Below are 16,142 nucleotides of genomic sequence, written 5' to 3'. Positions count from 1 at the left end.
ATTCAACTTGGAAGTAGGTATTTGTTGCTACCATACCAACTGTCCATTCCTGTCTCTTCCTTTGCCAAGAGCAACCAGGTTTTCCTTTGGAGAATCAGTCTTCTCCCGTTGAGTATCAGGTTATGTGGTTTGAGTGGAATTAACCCCACTTTCTGCTCTAGGTGTGGATTCTTTTTTTTTTTTTTTTTAATTTATTTATTTATTTGACAGACAGAGATCACAAGTAGGCAGAGAGGCAGGCAGAGAGAGAGGGGGAAACAGGCTCCCTGCTGAGCAGAGAATTGGATGTGGGGCTCGATCCCAAGACCCTGAGATCATGACCTCAGTTGAAGGCTGATGCTTTAACCCACTGAGCCACCCAGGTGCCCCTCTAGGTGTGGATTCTTAACAGGTGTCAATCCATGTGTTAATCTAATCCCTGATGGTTAGGAAGGCTTAGTCACTTAGGTTAAAGTCAGTTAGGATGCATTCATCTGACTTCAGTGATTGTTTTGGGTTGATCCAGAATGACGTTCAGGTGTTTATGCCATGGTGCAGGGAAGAAAAGATTTCTATCTAGCTCTGGATATTGTGATATATACATATGAGATGTGGAATTGCTGCAGCTATTTTAACATGATGGAAGCTAGTCTAAGATAAGCTAGTACATAGAGCAAAACTAAGCCAAGTGAACTGCCAAGAAATTCAGCCACATTCCTAGTCAAACCGTGACTGAAGCCCACTCAGTGCAACTGGACTAATAGTTGTTAGCTGGAAGAATTGGGTGAGCTATTTTTGCTTTGTTTTGCTTTATTTTAATTTAAATACAGTTTATTTATTTTGCCACTTATTTTGACATATTTATATAATTTTTTTCCATTGTTTGCCTAGGCTTTTTGTTACTTGGAACGGATATCATCCAAACAGATAAGACCACTCTCGCTTTTACTTCTCTTTCTTCCTTTTTTTTTCCCTGAGAGAGAGAGAGTGAGTTAGGGGAGGGGCAGAGGAAGAGGGAAAGAGAGATTCTCAAACTGACTGTATGCCCAGTACAGAGCCCAAGGAAGGGCTTGATTTTACAACCTTGTGATTGTGACCTGAGCCGAAATCAAGAGTCAGATGTTTAACCAACTGAACCACCCTCTCACTTTTTTTTTTTTTTTTTAAAGATTTTATTTATTTATTTGACAGAGAGAAATCACAAGTAGATGGAGAGGCAGGCAGAGAGAGAGAGAGGGAAGCAGGCTCTCTGCCGAGCAGAGAGCCCGATGCGGGACCCGATCCCAGGACCCTGAGATCATGACCTGAGCCGAAGGCAGCGGCTTAAACCACTGAGCCACCCAGGCGCCCCACCCTCTCACTTTTATTCATAAAAATATCTTCTGTGTTTAATTTTGTTGTTGGAATAACATTAGTTTTAAAAACTCACTTAAATTTGTTTCTAGATTCCTCTAACTTCTTCTTTTTTTTTTTAAGATTTTTATTTATTTATTTATTTGACACACAGAGATCACAAGTAGGCAGAGAGGCAGGCAGAGAGAGAAGAGGAAGCACACTCCCTGCTGAACAGAGAGCCCGATGCGGGGTTCGATCCCAGGACCCTGGGATCATGACCTGAGCCGAAGGCAGAGGCTTTAACCCACTGAGCCACCCAGGCGCCCCTAGATTCCTCTAACTTCTTAATCTTTACTTCCTTGAAGCTCAGTTCACTTGAAATACTTTTCATGAGGTCCATTTATTAATGGACAGTTCAAGGTCACCAGTTAGAAGGTCATTTCTTAACTTCACAGTGCAAATTAATTAGTTCCTGCAAATAAACTGTAAATTTAATATAGATATTCCTTCCAAAAAGCAGCAAATAGAATATGGCTTTGCCTCCATTCAGACCATGAAAACCATGTAACGTTAGTGGTGAAGGAACCTTAGGGGTCATCTAATTCAACTTAATTATTTTACAGATGGGAAAATTGGGTCCCAAAGAAATTAAGTGATCTGCCTAAGGTCACACAGTTAATGGTAGGTCTCCTGTGATTCCTGACTCTTTCCATTAAATCATACCTCCTCATGTGCAATGAAGCTTACCAAAATTAAATAAATAAAACACAGTATTTCAGGAGAGTCGTATGATTCCATAATGTCTGGTACAATCAGTGTGCACCATAAAAAGGGCACTGGATTGAATTGAATTGATTTTTAAGTCTCAGTGGAAATTAATTTTCTATAGTTAAAATTCTATTTGAACTTTGACAGTCACTGAAGATTAATTTTTAATACATTCGGGATCATAAAATTGACTTCTTAATCTTAGGAAAATGCATTGAAGATGCACGTGAATTGTTTTATTGAAAAACAGAAATTTTAGTTATGAAAGAAATAATTTTTGGTTGACATTTCTTTCCTGGTTTTAAGACAGTGATATTTAAATATTAAAATTCTTTTTGCATGCTTTCTGTAGAACAGATAGACGTTTCTCTTTGTTCTCACCTGCAGCATATCTCCTAAAACCTCTCTGGTCATCGGGATTAGCCTGGGAGGCTTCTAAAATTGCAGCTACATCTGGAACCAGCACCTCAGAAGGAGGGCTCAGACATTTGTCATGTTTTGAAAGCTCCTCTGGTGATTCTGCTCACTGGCCAAATATAGGAAGCACAGCTCTATGGCATTCTATGAAATATGTATCCAGAAATGGTTTATTAAAAAAAAAAAAAAGCTACCAAACACATATGCTGGTTCTGTGAATAATGAGTGATGGCTGAAATAGTTATCCGCATAAATAGTCACATCTTCTGTGTTGGTGAAAACACACATGCAAATGAAAGCCAAATTTTATTGACTCTTAAGATGGCACTGAGTATACAATGCATCATTATTTATGTACCATTAGGAGGAAAAAAGGTTATTAATTAAGCTGACATGCTACCCATTGTAAGAAGTCTTGTGATTTCAGAGATGATAAAAACGTGCACCTTAAAGTGATGAAGTGCAGTTAAGTTCTACTCTTATAATTGGAGTTATAATAATGCCTATCAGGTTCAAGGTGAATAAGAGAGGGAGATTAACTTCTATAATATAAGGAGAAGACGAAATCATGTTGATGATCCTAGCAATACTACTAAGACACCTCTTTGGGTCTTTTTTTTTTTTTTTTTAAGATTTTATTTATTTATTTGACAGAGATCACGAGTAGGCAGAGAAGCCGGAGACAGAGGGGAGGGGAGGATCCCCACTGAGCAGAGAACCCGATATGGGCCTCGATCCCAGGACCCTGGGATCATGACCTGAGCTGAAGGCAGAGACTTAATCCACTGAGCCACCCAGGGGCCCCTACCTCTTTGGGTCTTATATGCATCTACTTCTAAGGCTTTTCTGATAACTAGAAATCTGAGTTCCCATAATGTCTTAGGGAGCTTTGGATAAAATTGGTAAGAGTATGTGACCATAGAGGTCTACAGATCTGACTTTGCTGCACACCACACATACACATGCACACACACCTCTCAAGTCACCAAAAAACAAAAGCAAAAACAAAAACATTCTAAAAAAAAAAAAAAATAGTAAGGGATCTCACATGGGTGGCATTCAACTGTCGTTGTGTACTGAGGAAGGAGAATCTAATTTTAGTTTCACATCATTGCTTGGACCAAAACCATAGTTGTATTTCCTGTCTAGCTACTCAACTTGGTTCCTACATGTAACTGCGTAAGTGCTTTTACTTTGTCTTATTTTTTTAAAAGGGTGGTGCAGGGAGGCCAAGATTTAAACTGGAAGTTTTGGTTTTGGTAAGTGAGTAGCTACTGAAAAACTGGCTAAAACAAACCTCTTTTCCATTCTCCTACCTTGATATTCATGAATAACGATGCAATTGGGTTTGTCTCTTTTTTGCTTTCAAAACTACGTATACTAAACATTCATTATAATTGAATATGATAACCAAAACTTTTCAGTTTGGATCTTTCTTCTCTAAATTCAAAAACAACTTCAGTTTTTTTAAAGGTGCTGAGAAATGGCGGTTTGATAGCCACATGGAAACTTTAAAAAATCGCCTGTGACAAAACAGCTCCCACAGAATTTCCCTAGAGTTTTAAGAGGTCCATCACTTCTTTGTCCAATCACCAAGTCACAAAAACGTGTTGGTTTCCTCAGTCTAAAAGATTCCACAGGGTTAGCCCCTTTGAAAACGGCTGGAGAACTGCTAAAAGTCAACAAGAAAAGGTTTAATTGCTATTAAACCTGTTGGAACTTTCAACAGATGCTTCTTCATTCTACACAGTTTCACTCACTAACAGTTTCACGTACCCGTCTCCCTGAAGCCAGCGAGGTCATGTGCTTCATCTCAGATACTCGTTCTGACGGAAAAAGTCTTACTTTTAAAAGAAGCTCAAAGAAGGCACCATGGGATACCAATGCCTTCATGACCAAGACCCTCTACCAAGGAAGTGGACAATGTGTATCACTTCTGTACTGATGTATTTGCTTTTCCCCAGGTCCCCACCTGGAGCTACCATTTTTAAGCAATCACCACAAATATGTGAAGGGCCAAACTGGCAGGCTGTGTAAGTACTTACACTTCAGAAATTCTTCTATTCATGGCAAGCCTGGATTCTGTAGGGACGGCCAATGTGGGCACATTTAGCATCGACCAGCTCCCTCCTTCCTGCCTGGGTTTCTGCGCCACATATGCTTTAATCATTCCAGCCCACTGATTCATTGAAAAATAAACACTGAGGTGATAATTAATTAGAAAGGCTGCATATTCCTCTCGTACAGCAAGTTAAGTGTTTCTTCCTGCCAGAAATTGGCTTTCAGGAAAGGAGGTGTGTAATGTCCCTATGTTTCGTGTTTACATTGGTTCGTTTTTCATCAGATTCTCCAAGCTTTGATACCTGTGGCTTAATATTCATAACATTTTGCTTGGATTTTCAACTTTATTAAAAACCCATATAACTTCCACAACCAGTTGAGACAAACCAGATGAAAGATTTCAACCACATCCACTCACCAAACCAATTTGTTGCTGTTTTCTTAGGTTTCTGATTCGCCATCTGTGTGGCTTGGTTCGTGTGAGGCCTGATTCCGAAATGGGTGGGAAAATATTGCCTAACTAAAGGAGTGTTAATCATTTCCACTTAATGGAGGGAACGTTTTTATTGCTACTTTACTGATGGAAGCTTTCCCCCAAGGCAAGAAACAATAACAAAGTCTCAAAAGAATTCTAATCTGTCTGGGAAATAACAATCCCCAAGAAATGTTTATTGACTGCCCTTTCAGGGGTGTGGGGGGGTGTTGCACTGGTACTCCTTTGGAAGTAAGCCTCAGGTTAGGACAGACTGAGCACTGAACTTGGGCTCAGAGGTTCTGTGTTCTAGTTCTGGTCGGCCCTGGAGAAGAACATACATTATTACTGAACATCTCAAATTTGCCAGGCATTTTAATTTATTTCTTTAAAAGTCAGTAATGCTACAGCAGTTATTAAACTTTCATCTTATAGATTACAACAAAATGGGGCACAGAGAGGTTCCATGACCTATTCAAGTATTAACTCACTCAAGTACTCAAGTACTTACGGCAGTCTATAACTTCCTGAGCCAGAAACTAGCCCCCAGGTTTTATCTTTCAGAATCCAAAGCCCGCTGCCATTTCACTATACTATGACAAGTAATTTTCCTTTTCTGGGTTTTAGTTTTGGATTTATTTTAATCTGAAAACAAGATGTTTGTGCAAAACCTTAAAAAAAAAACCTCCTTTGAACTTGGATCCCCTGTGATCCTATAACTGAGCCTAAGCCTTAAACTGTAGAGATTATAGTTTGGTTCAGTTCAGTCCAAACAATACACATATTTATAAAATAAAGTTGAGCAGCATTGGGTAGGAGGTGGTATGAGATTAAGGGTCTGGTATTCATCTGGGAAAGCTTCCGGCCTAAAGGGTTTTCATCTGGTAGAGGCAGGAAGACACACGATGAAGGGTGGCAGATGGGGGGAGGCCAGCGCTGGCCTCAGAGGGTCTCTGAAAAAACACTGTTGGGGAGGATTCAAAGTGAGAGACCATTAGCAGGTCTGGCTGGCTGACTGACAGACTGTGTGGATCAAGGCACCCGTGCTGAGGAAAATGAAAATGGACCTTTCACTCAGTATTCTTCCCTCCATGAGAATTCAATAAGCATTATTGACTGGCTGAGGTGAACTGAATTGCAGAATTGCTTTGAAGCCCACAGTTACAAGCTATAATTGAGAAACTGTCAAGAAATTCAAATTCATGGAGAACCAAGAAAGAATAATGTTTCCACCTTTCAGAGCTTGCCAAAATATAAAGTTTCCTTTCTGCTGTTCATTTCCTCCCTCTTCTAATTCATTTTATAAAACTTTTCCATCAAGGAGAAGTCTATTTTGTAACTATGCATAATTAATATTTAGTGTCCTTCTTTCCAAAATCTTCAAAATGTTAGCAAATGTTAACAACTGTAACTTTTGTAGTGTCTTGGGGGAAAAGGGCACTAGTTGTAAATAAGGCTCTATTTTTCCCCCTGATAAACAAGAACACTATTAAGAATGGAATTCTAATATCCACAAGATCATTAACTATAAAACAGCGATAAATAAATGCAAGCTGGGAACCATAGCTGAACTCTTTTTTTTTTTTTTTAAAGATTTTATTAATTTATTTGACAGAGAGAGATCACAAGTAGGCAGAGAGGCAGGCAGAGAGTGGGGTGGGAAGCAGGCTCCCTGCTGAGCAGAGAGCCCAATGCGGGGCTCGATCCCAGGACCCTGTGATCATGACCTGAGCAAAGGCAGAGGTTTAACCATCTGAGCCACCCAGGCGCCCCCCATAGCTGAACTCTTTATAGTGAGTATTTCTAGTTCTCTTCCTCTAACAGCATTAATGACTTGTTCCTAAGAGTGCCCTGAGAGATGCAATCTTTAAACCTATACAAAACAGTCACTGTGTACCTGACACCTTTTGCTAATCACTTTACATATATTATCTCTAATTCTCAAAGCAATTCTTTTTTTTTTAAAGATTTTTTTATTTATTTGACAGATAGAGATCACAGGTAGGCAGAGAGAGAGAGAGAGAGAGAAAAGGAAGCAGGTTTCCTGCTGAGCAGAGAGCCTGATATGGGGCTCGATCCCAGGACCCTGGGACCATGACCTGAGCCGAAGGCAGAGGCTTTAACCCACTGAGCCACCCAGGCACCCCCTCAAAGCAATTCTTAAAGATAGAAGAAATATCGGGAAAAGTGGTTCCGTGGGATGCCCAAGGTGGAAAAGCCAGGGTAGCAACACTGGTCTGTTTGAACTCAATCCCTTGTTCTTTCCCCTCTGCATTTCACAAAAGGCACGTATGGACCAAGAGGTGCCTGTGCTTGTTCTCTAACAAAAGTCATTATTTCAGGTTATCTTTAGGCGAGTCCTTTACAGATCATGTCAAGTGTGCCATAAAGTTCAGCTACTCCTAAATATTTCCCTCATCTGTGGCCTAGAAGGGAATTTTCAATTTTGAAGTTAATGGATAAGAAGATAAAGAAGGAAAACAGGTGTGAAGGTTTACCAGGAAGTTAAGCTTACTGTTTAAATGGACCTCTCTGTTAAAAAATAAAGGTAAGGGGCGCCTGGGTGGCTCAGTGGGTTAAAGCCTCTGCCTTCAGCTCAGGTCATGATCCCAGGGTCATGGGATCGAGCCCCGCATCGGGCTCTCTGCTCAGCAGGGAGCCTGCTTCCTCCTCTGTCTCTGCCTGCCTCTCTGCCTACTTGTGATCTCTCTTTGTCAAATAAATAAATAAAATCTTAAAAAAAAAAGGCAAACCTTGGGATGCGTTAGATCCTCCTATGTTCTCACACAGATTAATAATTGCCTCACAAATAAGGCACAGCAGGTAGATAATAAATTGCTCCCAGTGAATTCTGTTCCTACCCAAGACAAACAATGACATGGGGCAGCATGAAAATCAGATCCATCTGCATTTAAACATATGTCTGTCGCAAATATAAATTGGTATGTTTATATAATCATTATAGTATGTAGTGTATATACTAGTATATAGTACATTAGATTATTTTTGTATGATGATTTCTCATTGATAAAATTCATTTGCAGTTTGACATTCTTTCTTTTTTTTTTTTTTTTTACACTTTATTTAGTTTGCCAGAGAGAAGGATGCATAGAGAGAGAGAGAGCCCAAGCAGGCAGAATAACAGGCAGAGGGAGAAGCAGGCTCCCCACTGAGCAAGGTGCCCGATGCAGAACTTGATCCCAGGAGCCTGGCATCATGACTTTAGCTGAAGGCAGATGTTTAACTGACTGAGCCACCCAGGCATCCCTCAAAATTTGACTTTCTAAGGAAAACCCAGTGATTGACCATCCTCTAGGATTGTCAGTATCTAAGTATATCTAAATACCAGTTTGCCCTTCTCAAAGGATCCATATAATATACATCATAAGAAATTCATAGAGGGTATTTAAGTAAAGGAACAAGAGATCTTGGAAATCACAATAATGTTCAGAATAATGTTCTTTTTGTTTTATCAAAGAAAAAATTATAGATGCTGTAGAGAAGGTAAGCAGCAACCAAGGCTGAGAAAACAAAGTTAGCTGTACCCCCTGAGGAAATTGGGAGAACAGGGGGAACAATCTTTATGCTGATTTTGATTCCATTGCAATTCATTGGATATTTTCACATTTTGAATCTGTGCGTCTCTGAGAGTCTCTGAAAGCTGTGTCCTTGTTGTTAAGGAAGAAGTGAGGTACAAAGGAAGGAGGCAGGAGTACAACAGAGGTGGTGGGCCCATGAACTTAAGGCTAACTAGAACTTTATCAAGTCAAAACAAATGTGTAAATTAAGAAACATTTTTGGTAAAGGCCACCAACCTGAACTCACCACAGGTACTCAGAAGGCCTCAGCTACAAAACTGCCATGAAAGTGTTGGTTATTTAGAGATTGAGTAACCTTAGCCAGCAGGTAGTATTTGGATCAATAACAGCCCAAAAGCAGTCAAGAATTTTTTTATTCATGCACTTACTCTGACTACTAAAATAGTAAGTCTTTTGTTCAAAGTGGAAAACAGCCATTTTATTGATTTCATGCCTTTATGGTTAATATGTTATCCTCTTTCTATGGTACCACTAATAAACTTTCTGTGTTACTTTTCTGTAAATTCTTGAAAGAAGGTAACATTTAATAAAGACAATTGTTAAATTTCTTGAGTTGTACAGAGACTCTTTTTCAGCCCTTTCCTATATAATTCCATCCTTTTCTTGATTTTTTGAAAAACATGGTATGAAATTAAGACTCAAGAGGATTTTTTTTTCAAATTGCAAATTTAGTTAGAAAACCTGACTCGTTACATACAGTAATTCAGTATCATTTTAGAGTCATTTTCCTGCAGAGGATTGGCAGTATTGGTGAGAGACTAATTTTCTGGCACATAAAACACCTAACACTTTCAGCCTTTCCTTTCAGGGGAAGACCAATGTCGGTGGAACTGTTTCACTATAGTTTTATTAAGGAAGCTAGTGGTAAATATTATCATTTTATATCAACTGAGGGATATAACCTATATGCCTTGACCTATTGGCTCACTCTTCTGAAAACTTTTGACATATATTGTGCTTATGTTTTAGGTCATATGCTAACAGACTTGCCTAGTCATTGCAAGGATGATCTCTGAGTTACAGGCCAGGATTCACAGAAGTTACTGCTATGAGTGTCTGATATCTGACTCATCATTAATCTCATCAGTAGCATTATCTTTGATTACAAAGAAAAAGTCAAGCTTTCATTTGATGGTGCTGAATTAGACACCACACCATCAAGCCCAACTGACACGATCTCTTACTGCTATAAGCTTCAAAAATAAAACTGATTATAATATCGTCATAATACCATGTATAATGTATGTTAATTCCATCAGTGTAAGTCCTGCTTTCTTTCACTTTTTAAAATTTTATTCCAGTGTAGTTAACATACAATGTTATATTTGTTTCAGGTGTACAGTATAGTGATTCAACAATTCTATACATTACTCAGTGCTCGTCATGATGAATGTACTCTTAATCCCCTTAATCTGTTTCACCCATCTCCCCACCCACCTTCCCACTGGTAACCATCTAGTTATTCTCTATAATTAAGAGCCTGTTTTTTTGTTTATATTTCTTTTTTCTCCCCCTTGTTCTTTTGTTTTGTCTCTTAAATTCCACATAAGAATGAAATCATATGGTATTTATCTTTCTCTGAGTGGCTCATTTTGTTTAGCATTATACTTTCTAGATCTATCCATATTGTTGCAAATAGCAAGATTTCATACTTTTTATAAGGTAATGAGGGTGGTAGCTTTCTTTATTCTTCTATTGGTGGACACTTGGGTTATTTCTGTAATTTGGTTATTGTAAATAATGCAACAATAAACATCGGGTGCATAAATCCCTTTGAATTGGTATTTTCATGTGCTTTGGGTAAATAACTAGCTGTGTGAATACTAGATTACCTCCATACTGTCTTCCACAGTGGCCGTACCAGGTTCCAGTCCACCAACAGTACGTGATGGTTCTTTTTTCCCACATCCTCACCAACACTTGTTTCTTATTTAATTCCTAATTTCTAATCAGCATTAGTATAAAACAAAAACAAAGAATTGTGTTGACAAGAATCCCTTTTGGAGGAAGTTCTGAAGTTTTATGAAGTTCTTCAGAAAAAAATTCACAGACACTTGAAATTAAAAGTACAAGTAAGACTGTTCTTCAAACTCTTTCACTAGACAAAGTAGAAACATTTCCTGTTCCTTTCAGAGAGGTTTAGAAAAGAATGGAATTAACAATTGATGAAAGCAGAGGAGAAAAAAAAAGATGACACAAAGCTACCATTCCACAATGAGACCCAGTTCCCCTAAGATCTTCAATGAATTTTATTCACTTGTTTATTTACTTATTAACAGAGGTGCTAAGGACTGAAGGCTTTCATAGAGAGGTAAACTGGGAACATCTCTCAATATGCATAAAAGCCATATACGGAAAGCCCACAGTGCATATCATTCTCAACAGGCAAAAACTGAGAGGTTCCCCCTAAGGTCAGGAACATGACAGGGATGTCCACTCTCAACACTATTGTTCAACACAGTACATTTTCCTAGTCTCAGCAATCAGACAACAAAAATAAGGCATCCAAATTGGCAAAGTAGTCAAGCTCTCACTCTTCACAGATAACATGATACTCTATGTGGAAAACCCAAAAGACTCTAACCCAGAATTTCTAGGACTCCTACAGGAATTCAGCAAAGTGGCAGTATATAAAATCAGTACACAGAAATCAGTTGCATTTCTGTACATTAACAATGAGACAAAAGAAAGAGAAATTAAGAAGTCAATCGCATTTACAACTGTACCAACAACCATATGATATGTAGAAATAAACCTAACCAAAGAGGCAAAGAGTCTGTACTCTGAAAACTATAGATCACTCATTAAAGAGATTGAGGAAGACACAGAGAAATGGAAAAACTTTCCATGGTCATGGATTGGAAGAACAAATATTGTCAAAATGTCTATGCTACCCAAAGCAATCTATACTCAATTCAATCCTTATCAGAATACCATCAACTTTTTTCACAGAGCTGGGACAAAGAATCCTAAAATTTGTATGGAACCAGAAAAGGCCCCAAATAATCAAAAAAAATGTTGAAAAAGAAAACCGAAGCTAGTGGCATCACAAATCTGGACTTCAAACTCTATTACAAAGCTGTCATCATCAAGACAGTACTGGCACAAAAACAGACACATAGATCAATGGAACAGAATAGAGAGCCCAGAAATGAATGCTCAACTCTGTGGTCAACTAATTTTTGACAAAGCAGGAAAGAATGTCCACTGGAAAAAAGATAGTCTCTTCAACAAATGGTGTTAGGAAAATTGGACAGCCACATGCAAAAGAATGAAACTGGACCATTTTCTTACACTGTACAAAGAAAGAAAGAAAGAAAGAAAGAAATTGATTCAAAATAGATGAAAGACCTTAATGTGAGACAGGAACCAATCAAAATCCTAGAGGAAAACACAACAACCTTTTTGACCTCGGCTGCTGCATCTGCTCTGGACATATCTCTGAAGGCAAGGGAAACAAAGGTAAAAATGAACTACTGGGACTTCCTCAAGATAAAAAGCTTTTTCGCAGCAAAGGAAACAGTCAACAAAATCAAAAGACAACCTACAGAATGGGAGAAGATATTTGCAAATGTCTTATCAGATAAAGGGCTAGTATCTAAAATCTATTTTTTAAAAATCAAACTCAACACCCAAAGAACAAAGAATCCAGTCAAGAAATGGGAAGAAGACATGAACAGACATTTCTTCAAAGAAGACATCCAAATGGTCAACAGACACATGAAAAAATGCTCCACATCACTCGGCATCAGGGAAATAAAAATCAAACCTGCTGTAAGATACCACCTCACACTTGTCAATATGGCTAAAGTTATGTCAGGAAAAGACAGCTGTTGGTGAGGATGTGGAAGAAGGGGAACCTTCTTTCTTGTGTTGGTGGGAATATAAGCTGGTACAGCCACTCTGGAAAACAGAGGAAGCTGGAGTTTCCTCAAAAAAGTAAAAATAGGGGCACCTGGGTGGCTCAGTGGGTTAAAGCCTTTGCCTTTGGCTCAGGTCATGATCCCAGGTCCTGGGATTGAGCCCCACATCGGGCTCTCTGCTCCACGGAGAGCCTGCTTTCTCCTCTCTCTCTGCCTTTCTTCCTGCCTGCTTGTGATCTCTGTCAAATGAACAAATAAAATCTTTAAAAAAAAATTAAAAATAGAACTACCCTATATTTCAGCAATTGCACTACTCAACTCAACTTTTGGGTATTTACCCAAAGATACAAATGTAGTGATCTGAAGAGGCACCTGTACCCCAATGTTTATAATAGCAAATATATCCACAATAGCCTAACTATGGAAAGAGCCCAGATGTCCATCAACAGATAGATGGATAAAAAAGATTACACACACACACACACACACACACACACACACACACACAATGGAATATTACTCAGCCATCAAAAACTTGCCATTTGCAACAACATGGATGGAACTAGAGGGTATATGCTACGTGAGATAAGTCAATTAGAGAAAGGCAAATCCCATATGATTTCCGTCATATGGGGAACTTAAGAAAGAAAACAGAGAGCGTGGGGAATGGGGACAAAATAAAACAAGACAAAATCAGAGAGAGACAAAACATAAAGAGAAACAAACTGAGGGTTGCTGGAGGGAGGAGGTTTGGGAGGCTGGGGTAACTGTATAATGGGCATGAAGGAGGGCACATAAGGTAATGAGTACTAGGTGTTATATATACTGATGAATCACCGAACTCTACCTCTGAAACTAATAATATACTATATGTTAATTAATTGAATTTAATTAAAGAAGAAAAACAGGTGATAAGAACTGTAGGATTTTAGAGAGGTGAAGTAGACAGGAAGAAAAGAAAGTGAAGTGTAAATTTTTGGAGATTTGAATCAAGTTTTACTAATGCTTCAAGAGGGAAAAGGGCCCCAAATGGAGATTTGTTAAATAAGGTTTTTCCAGATTTTTCTGGACATAGCACAGTGAGATTCTCAAGCATTATAGTCTCATATATAGAAAACTATCTGTTGAGAGACAATATTCATTGGTGTTTGCCTTAAATGAAAAGTTTATATTTACCTTTTTTACTGAATATTTTTATATCCTAGACTTATCTCTTATGCCTATAATTCTGAGTATTCTTCTCGTAGCCAATTTGGCTATGGACAAATAGAGGTATTCGAAGTGACTGACCTTTTATGCATAGGTTTCAAAATAATGTACCTCTCTCAAAAGGTTTAAAAGTTGCCAAGAACTATGTATCTTAAAGGTATGAAGATGAAGTAAACAATAAATTGTCTTTATGCTATTACCACATGATAGTCCTACTTCACCTGATAAAATAGAAGTATTTGGTACCCTTTTTGATTCACATGGAAAAATTTGTCTTGAATTAAGCATGTTATTCAAAGTGACGAGGAATGCTTCTTTGGCATAGATGATGATTTAAAGAAACTGAGAAAAGTGTCATAGAGTCATAGCCACTCTCATAGAGTGGCATGAGATACAGAACTTGAATGACAGGACTGCAGTAGGAAGCATGAGATGGTATCATTTCAGAAAGAGGGAAGGAAGACACGAAGATGACAAATCAGAGTGTGTTTGGTAAAGAGCCTATGGTTCCATTCATCTGAAGGGTGGGGTACAGAAGTCAGCTTTAGGCACCTGCTCTTGGCATAAATGTTGATGTTCTCATGATGGAAGAGTGGTCAGGTTCTTGCAATGAGCTTTTTATGCTCATTGCATAAAAAGGGGGTTGACAAGTGAAAACCAAAAGGGAGAAGCTAAAGGACACCAAGTGTTGACTAACGCTGGCAAATGGGTATGATTAGGACCATAATTATTAATGTATGACTGTTGCCAGTCCTCCCCATTCACTTACTGGCTCTGACAAGTCTATACCATTTCTTCCCTCTCTCCACCTGTGTAGGGGGGAACTGCTTTGTCAGCTCTATTTTTTGGTTCTCATGGTCAAGAATGAAAAATGAAAAGATGCTCAATATCATTCATTATCAAAAAAGTACAAATCAATACCATGATTAGATACCACTTCATACCTGTCAGAATGGCTAAAATTAACAACACAGGAAACAACACGTGTTGGCAAGGATGCTGAGAAAGGGAGACCCTCTTACAGTGTTGGTGAGGATGCAAACTGGTGCAGCCACTCTGGAAAACAGTATGGAGGTTCCCCAAAAAGTTAAAGATAGAAATACTCCATGACCCAGAAATTGCATTACTAGGTATTTACCCAAAGGATACAAAAATACAGATCTGAAGGGGCATGTGTACCCCAATGGTTATAGCAGCATTATAAACAATAACCAAATTATGGAAAGACCCCAATGTCCATCAACGGATGAATACATAAGGAAGAGGTGGTATATGTATACAATGGAATATTACTCAGCCATGAAAGAGAATGAAACCACACCAATTGCAATGTTGTGGATGGAGCTAGAGGGTTATTACGCAACGTGAAATAAGTCAGGCAAAGACAGATACCATCTGATTTCACTCATAGGTGGAATTTAAGAAATGAAATGGACGAATATGGGGGGAAAGGAAGAGAGACAAACCATAAAAGAGGCTCTTAACTATAGAGGACAAACTGAGGGTTGGTGTAGGGGAGGTTGGTGGGGGGATTGGTTAAACTGGTGGTAGGTATTAAGAAGGGCACTTGTTGAGATAAAGCACTAGGTGTTACATGTAAGTGATGAATCACTAAATTCTATTCCTGAAACCCATATTATACATGTAACTCACTAGAATTTAAATGCAAAATTGAAACCAAAAGAGAAGAAAAAGAATGGAAAATAGAAAAAAAAAAAAAAAAAAAAACACAGAGAGGCAGAAGGCCTGTGCCATTGTTATTAGAATGTAATGGAATGCAACAATCTTCAGGAAAACCCAATACATAAGGTGAGAACAGCTCGCTTGCTTGCTTGCTTTTATTTCTTTCTTTTATAAATCCATAACAAAGTTAGGTAATCAGAACTAGAAGTTTAGGGAATATTCCCTGTAGGGGGTAACTCAGTACCATTGCAATTTGGACATAAATATAATTTATATTCATTGATTAATGGGGTCAGAGCTTTTAGGGTAGGCATAAATGACAAAGTAGGGAGATTTTGCTTAATTAGACAAGGACTAGGGAGACTTTTAGAACTCCTGAACAAGGTCGTTATGTGATTAGTATTCTCTAGGAAGAATCATTGAATAGCTTATCTATATAACTGAGAAAGGAAAAAAATAGAAGACAAGCAAAATCAGAGAAGAGATATTACAATATGCCAGGTGAAAGGTAACGAGGAGATGTACTAAAAGGTGAGAGTGTGGATAGGTAAGAGAAGATGTCAAAGTATTTGGAAAGCAAAATCAACAGAACCATTATGAGAAACAAAGAAAGAGAGTTAACAATGTGATGTTTGAGGTCTCAGAAACAGAAGGAATGGAAGGGCCATTAACAGAAGCGAGGACACCAGAGGAAGAGAAGACTTCAGGGTAAAAATAATAAGTTCCATTTCACATGAGTTGTTTTTGATATGCAGG

The sequence above is a fragment of the Mustela erminea genome, chromosome 3 (genome assembly GCF_009829155.1).
Source record: "Mustela erminea isolate mMusErm1 chromosome 3, mMusErm1.Pri, whole genome shotgun sequence".
Lineage (NCBI taxonomy): Eukaryota > Metazoa > Chordata > Mammalia > Carnivora > Mustelidae > Mustela > Mustela erminea.
Note: the sequence above shows the minus strand (reverse complement) of the source record.